Consider the following 7,426-nt stretch of genomic DNA (forward strand, 5'->3'; position numbering starts at 1 on the left):
AAAACTTTATGAGTCTAATTTGTAATGCAACAAGTAGTTTGTGAATTGTATTTATTTAAAGGGAGATATTTGCATTTAACTAGGAGGGTATCAGGCTAAAAGTATAATGCAGCATCAAATTTTTGTCTTGACTTCTCGAATCAATCTATATCGAGAAAAGAGTTAGGAGTCATTTGATATACTATCGAAAAACTCAGTGAGTTTAGTTTTTAATACAAAAAGCAATTCGTGAATAAATTTATTTTAGAAAGAGATATGCACATTTAACTAGGAGGGTATCAGGCTAAAATTGAAACGAATGTTGTTGAAATGTGGGTGAACTTCATGAGGTATTTTGGCAGTAAAAAAGAAAATGGAGAAATGATTCTGTGTGTGGCTAAATAGAAGTGAAGAGGGCGATTCTATAGTTGTGGGTGTGAATGGAGAAAAAGATGGTGAAGTGAAGAAGAAGAAGAATGATGAGTTGTTGGTAGTTGAGAGTGCTAATAAAGATGAAGATAAGGGTGAATGAGTGATAGAGGAGTTGCTTTGAGGAGAAGGTAGAAGATGAGGATCTATGAAGGAGGTTGAAACTAAAGTGGATAAAGGATGTTGTTGGAATTCAAAGAAGATGAAGATAGTGTTGGTTTGGTTGATGAAGATTAAAACAAAAGAGGATGGACGTGATTGGATGGCGATGAGGATGCGGCTATGCCCACAAAGAAGAATAAGGAGGTCGATCTTCTTCCTCTTTCTATTTTATTTTTTTCTTTTCTTTTTTAATTTACCTCTGTTGCAATTTTTTCTATTCGTTTTGTTATTTTTTTTTCTCCTTTTAATTGTATGGGGGTATAGAGAAGAGAGACTAAGATGAAGAGAAACTCCTTCTCTTTTATTGCTCGAATCGTTGGGGGAAGAGAGGTCGAGTCCTCGTGCGACTCCCTCTTTCCTTCTCATTTTTTTCATTTTCTCTTTTCAACTATTTCTTTTGTTGACCAAACGTGTGAAAGAGAATTATATTCCAATAAAACACAAGGGCAATGATCCTATACATCTCATGTACATCATAATAAATCCCTCATATTATTCGATTGATTAATTCTCATTTCAATTGACATTTGATCGATTGGATTGGTTTTAAAATGGATTGGTTAATTATTTTTAAAGGTTATAAATATCCCAATTTTGCATCAATTAGTCGATTTGTTCTTGATTGGTGATTGGTTAAGAATCGATTGTTGGTTTCAAATAGTTTCAATCGATCAATTATGATGATTGGTTGATTAATGATTTATTAGTTATTTTGAATGGTAATTGATTGATTGAGATTTATTTAATTTTTATGATTGGCTAGTTTGCATTCGATTAATGATAGGTTTAAAATTATTTGGTTTAATCAATTTATTTTAATCGTAGGTTGTATTGAAGGACAATAGTTTGTTTAAATTATTTAAAATTTTAAAATTGTTCAGATTGATTGGTTTAAATTTTTTGAATCATAATTGTTTAATTGAATTTTTTTATTATTTAAAGTTGATGATCGATTTTCGAATGGATGGATTACATTTTATCATTTCATGTGAGGGTTGTCATTCCATGTGAGAAAATTCATCATTTTACATGAGAAAGTTTGTCATTTTATGTGTGAAAATTCATCATTTCATGTGAAATATTTTTGTCTTTCTAAGCACAAGATCTTTATATTTTTTCTATATATGTAAATATTATCATAAATTTATTTTTCAGTCACATTTTCCAGGAAACAAGATTTTTAAGTAAAAGCCGAACGTTAATGGACATTTTTGTAAATTTATCTGTTTTCACTGATCTTATTCTTATTAGTCTCGAAATCTCGTTCCAAAATTAATAAAAATACTTTCGAGACATTCCAGAGGTGTGGAACATACAAGGAGTATTTTTGTTATTTTATTATTTTTTTTGAATTTTGGCGAACGATTTCTTTTAGTCACAATATGATTATTTCTAAGTTTTAAAGTATCGTTTTTCCAGCATTACGAGGTCTCTAGGTCATTGATACATGTGAAAATCCTAAGCAGACGTACTTACTACGTCAAATATAAATGTGTGGTGATCTTAAACGTGCGTAATTTCTACGTTGCACGTACAAAAAAAAAGAGAAAATAGGGAAGAATTGGGAAAGAAAATGGGAGAGGTCCTCTCGCAAGTTTTTGGCTTTTGCATATGTCATGCACTCATCATAAAGGATTTACAACAATCGTATGACAAGTTGTCAAATCAGGCTATTGCAAAAATGGGGTGTCTACACTCATTACAAAAATGAACCCAATACGATATCTTTTGAATTTACCCTAATTGATAGGTCATCTTGCCAAATGATCTTTAAAACTAGTCGAATTTGACATCCAATATAAGAATTAGAAAGCAATTCAAGGATAGGCAATAACTGATATGCTAGTAGAGTGTCCTATTCTAAAACAAGAAAATATTTCAAATTGTTTAAATAATGAGGAAGATATAAAAAGTCAGAGAAGTTGTGATAGAAAAATAAGTTTTAATTCTAAAAGGAAAAGAGGGTATTTACAATAATGTTCCAGTACGAACTACTTGGATAATGCACTTCAATGGGTCAGCATGACGATGAGATTGTCTAACAAATGAAGGGCCAATAGATGACTTGCGTGATGGAGGAATTGGAATTGTTCTTACAATCCATTCAGGAGAAGAATTGACTTTCGCGTACAAACTAAAATTTGACTATTGGAGGAAATGGTGGCATTTTCGAACTCGGGAAATGATTAGAGCTATGATATTTTGGGACTTGTCAAATCTTTTGAGCCATGGTATTTACGAGCTCAGGATGATAGAAGTCACGATATTTTTGGACTCAAAGTCGAAGTCATGGTAATTTTGAGCTTGCGAAATTATTTGAGTCACGGTATTTTCAGACTCAAGATGGTGGGAGTTATGCTATTTTCATACACAAAATAATTAGAGTTACGATATATCATTAGACTCATGATATTGCAGGAACTTTATTAAATCCGACTTAAACACACATTCTAGAATTCGAAAAGTTGGAGTTTCGTTTCTCGGGCTAGGGTTTGTAGGAGATTCATTAAAAATCAACTTGAACTCACATTCTAGGATTCAAAAAGTTGGATGCCTTAGAGGTCTCATACTAACGTGTTTGATTTTTGAAAAATAAATGGAAACCTTGGAGGATTCGTATCAAAATTTTCGAAGAGTTTGATTTTATTAGAATCATACTGTTGTCATACTAAAATTAATTGGGCCTTGATATTGACTTATTATGCATCTGGATCCATAACGAGTCTTGAGCTCCACTGGACTTATGGACTTTGAGAGTTTCTCTTTACGTCGAAGTCCAACTCAAAGTCCAATGAAATACCTACATAGATAAAAACCTAAATGGAAGGTGGAAAGAGGCGTCGGTTTATCTATAGAAGAGAAAAGAACGTAAGAGATAGAAAATTCTGGAAATTCACTAAAGTTTAGTATTTATAATGTCCCGTGGATAAAAATATTATTTTTATATTTATTTTGTTTTGATGATAACTCAATGCTCGGGACTCAAAATTTCGCAAACTTATATCCTATCTTTAATAATTTTTTGCAACGAATCTAATGGTGTGATTAGATTTTCAAAATTCTAATTCTATTAAAATACCCCCTTTTGGGTAGTTACTTGATATACAAAGTAATATTTTCATAACTTTTTCGTTCGAACTCTAATTAAGATGTATTTGCACACCAATGTATGTTTTTCCTTTTGAATCTAGTGATGATGTAAGTTTTCCTCAAAAGTTTGTAAATTAAAATCCATATTTTTAAACTATAGTAAAAACTCAAAGTTTTAAAAATCATAACTTCAAAATTTCCTCGAGACACGAGTTAAGATTTTAGGCCATTGCAAACATCCATTCAAAGATATTAAATAATTCATGATTTCTTTGACATACTAATGAAGGGAGAAGAACAATCTTCCAATTAATTTGTTGATTCTCAAAAGAATGCAAAATAATTTGGCATCAAAAGCTTGTTGATTCATAAAGAATACCAAACAATTAGAAAAGAAAGAGAAAATTCTCTAAGAACAAAAATTTATTAATCAAAAGTGCTTTCTAAACTATTACATTCGTCAATTTATTGATCAAAAGTATCAAATATACTTGAAATAAAAACTTTCTATGTAAATACTTCTATTACGCTTGAAATACAAATAATTACATCCCAAAAAAATGAAAACAAAAAAACTAGCAAAAAATACTAAAATGAAATTTTCCTAAAATGGAAAGTTTTAAATAAATTGCTCCATTTGAACCTCTAAATGATTGAATTTTGCGACTTGATTTTGTAGCCAATGGTCTTTAGATGACTAGCTAGCACATAGTAATCGTCGATAGCTACACGTGCATATATGATAATAGTGATTTTGCATTATGGTCGCAAAGTTATGGCCTCCGAAAGTTAGGGTACATGTTTATCCTTTCTTTTGATCTTTTTTTATCAATCCGCTCAACGGCCTGTGTGGGCCCATCTACTATGATCTTTGCATCACATACCCAAATAACTTGCATACTATTTATGGTTTATACATGAATTATTTATAAATTATCTTATAGTCTAAAGATAATCAAAACAATTGATTTTGTTACATTTGTGTTTCATTTCTAGTTTTATTACTTTTGTTTTTTTAATTTTTGAAATAAGTATTGAATAAGAAGAAAATAAAATATTACTTTTCTTTTCTATGAAAAATCTGAAATATTCTCAGAATATTTCTCGCCTACCATTTTTTACCTATGCATACAAATCAAGCTTGTTTTATAGTGGCGAAACACAAATCATAAACCCTAATTTGAATAGAGCGAAATGACAAATCAAATACATAACTATCATCTTGCTCAACATAATTTTAATTATTAAATAATAGATAAATAAATAAATATTTACTATTATAATGATAGAAAGTGAAGTAGAAGTAGTTCAACAACAATATTTGAGTTGTTATTGTTCTCTCTCATTTTTGTCCCAAACTTCCTCTCTTCTCTAAGAAAAAATTCCAAGACAGTGGTGAAGATGGGGACTTCTTGAAATTTAGCTTAATTGAGTTAAGAGTTTACCCTCTCAACTACAAGGTATTATTCTGTCCATCCATCCAGCCCAAAACAACTACCATCCTCATTAATGTTTCACAGATTCTTAAAAAGAGATAAAATGGAAGAATACAAAGAAATGATGATCAAGGAAGGAGAATTTCCTTGAGTCATTTTCCCTTATTCCTACTACAAGGGTGATGAATCAGTCCATCCCCACAAGTAGCATGGTAGTTCTACTCCCATGAGGCTTTTGTATTTAAAAAAGAAAATAAGATATATGAAAAATGGTTTCTTGGCTTGAATTCCATTAAATTACAGTATTAAGTTATGACTACAAAATTAAATAAATTAAAACTTACAGTAAGGATGTTAGATAACCAGTAATAATGATCTAATTGAATTCTTTAAGCTTTTATAGATTTTGGCAGAGTTTCTTTATTTTCTCCATAAAGAAAAACTAAAAAGTCTCTAGGAAGTATATAAAAAAAAAAGGTCATCTAACACTGATCAGGACCTCCCTATTTATAGATTTACAGGGAGGTTATGTTACAAAAATTCTCTATCAAAATACCAAAAGGCCCTCAAACAACATTGATGGGTTGAAAGCCAATAACTATTAACTATCTAAGTGAATGGTTGTTCGTTTAGGATAGCTTACAGTCATTCGCTACCAACAAGAAGCCGATTTTCTTCTTCTTTGATGATTAGTTATACATGCCCTCGCTTTTATATTTAAATTTAATATTATCAGGGTTATTTTGCTAAAAGTAAATAAATTTGCGACCTATGCCCATATGGTCATGTTATTTAGTTTTTAAAATTACAAAAATATCCAATTTTAGTACGTAATCTTTAAAACCGTTTAATCAATATTTTAAATTATAGTTAAGCCTTTTGAGTTTTGACACATGCCCGTTCGCACATCCCAACTTTTAGTAAAAATAAAATAAGATAATATAACCATTGAATCTTGAAAAAAAAGATTAGCAATTCAATCTTTAATCAAAAAATTTTTTTTTATACATTTTTATATGTTTAAAAAAAAATGTAAAAAAATAAAATCATGTCCACGGAACTTGAAAAAATAGGGAATTACATCCTACTTTCCCATAAATATATGATTTCACCAAGTAGTACAAGATTTCTTTCCTTGTTCTCCCCCACTGTATTATTATTATGCCAAGTGTTTACGAAAATGGCTTTAGTACTTTAGAAAAAATATTGAATCAACCAATTTTTTTAATTTTTTATTTTTACTAATTCTTATATATTTTTAATTATTAATTTTCACCAAATAGTTATTTACAATGCCGTCACATTTTCTATTTGCTTTATCTAGATCTAAAGGGTAAAAAGTTACATTCATCAAATTGTCATATGATATATGCACTGGATCATTAGTTTAGTAAAAAGGGAAATTTTCCAAATAATTACTAACATTTTTGTTTATTCCAAAAGTGTTACAAGCGTTGAAAAAGCTATGATATAGTGTTGACATTTTGACAACGATTTATCGACCGTATGTAGTAACTCTGTCAACACATGTTACTCTTTTGATATTTCTGAAAGTTCATTAATTAATTAGAAAATTTTACTGGTAAAAAAAAATATATAATTACAAATATAAGATCATTTTGTAAATGACTATAAGAATTCGGACTCTACAAAATATATTTTATGAATTTATATGTAATTATAAAATAAAGAGTTGTGTTGGAGTAATATCAAATTTGACATCGATTCTCACATTGCTCATGTGGAGGTGCACACATAACTATGGATGCTTTTCCCTTGTATCTCGCATAAAAGAATAATGATTCTGTACATACATCCATGTTAGCAATGTGAGAATCAATGTCAATTTTAATCTTATTTCAATATTTTCCTATAATATAATATAACGGTGGGCCCCATTGACTTACGTGAGATAAAGGAGTAGAGCTCACACGACCTCACTTTATTCCTTTTTTGTCAAATGATATTCTTTTAACTTTATTATTTTTCCTTTTTGGACACCTTTCCTTTTTTGTCAAATGATATTCTTTTAACTTTATTATTTTTTCCTTTTTGGACACCTACTTTCACCTAGTAATTACTAATGACTAACTTTGCTTTTCCAATAAAAACTCAACCGCTCAATCTGAACAAATTTCCAAGTCAATTAAATGAATCATCACCTTTAAAATTGCAAGGATAGATTAAATTTCAATGTGCTCTGTGAACTCTTAATCTGGTATGATATTTCCTACAAAGAGTCATGCTGGAGTGACATAGGATTTACTGTAATTCTCACAATTTTGATGTGGACATGCATATATATATATATATATAATCATAGATGGTTT

This window comes from Akebia trifoliata, chromosome 7, assembly GCF_017979445.1.
Source record: "Akebia trifoliata isolate Shusen 1 chromosome 7, ASM1797944v1, whole genome shotgun sequence".
NCBI lineage: Eukaryota > Viridiplantae > Streptophyta > Magnoliopsida > Ranunculales > Lardizabalaceae > Akebia > Akebia trifoliata.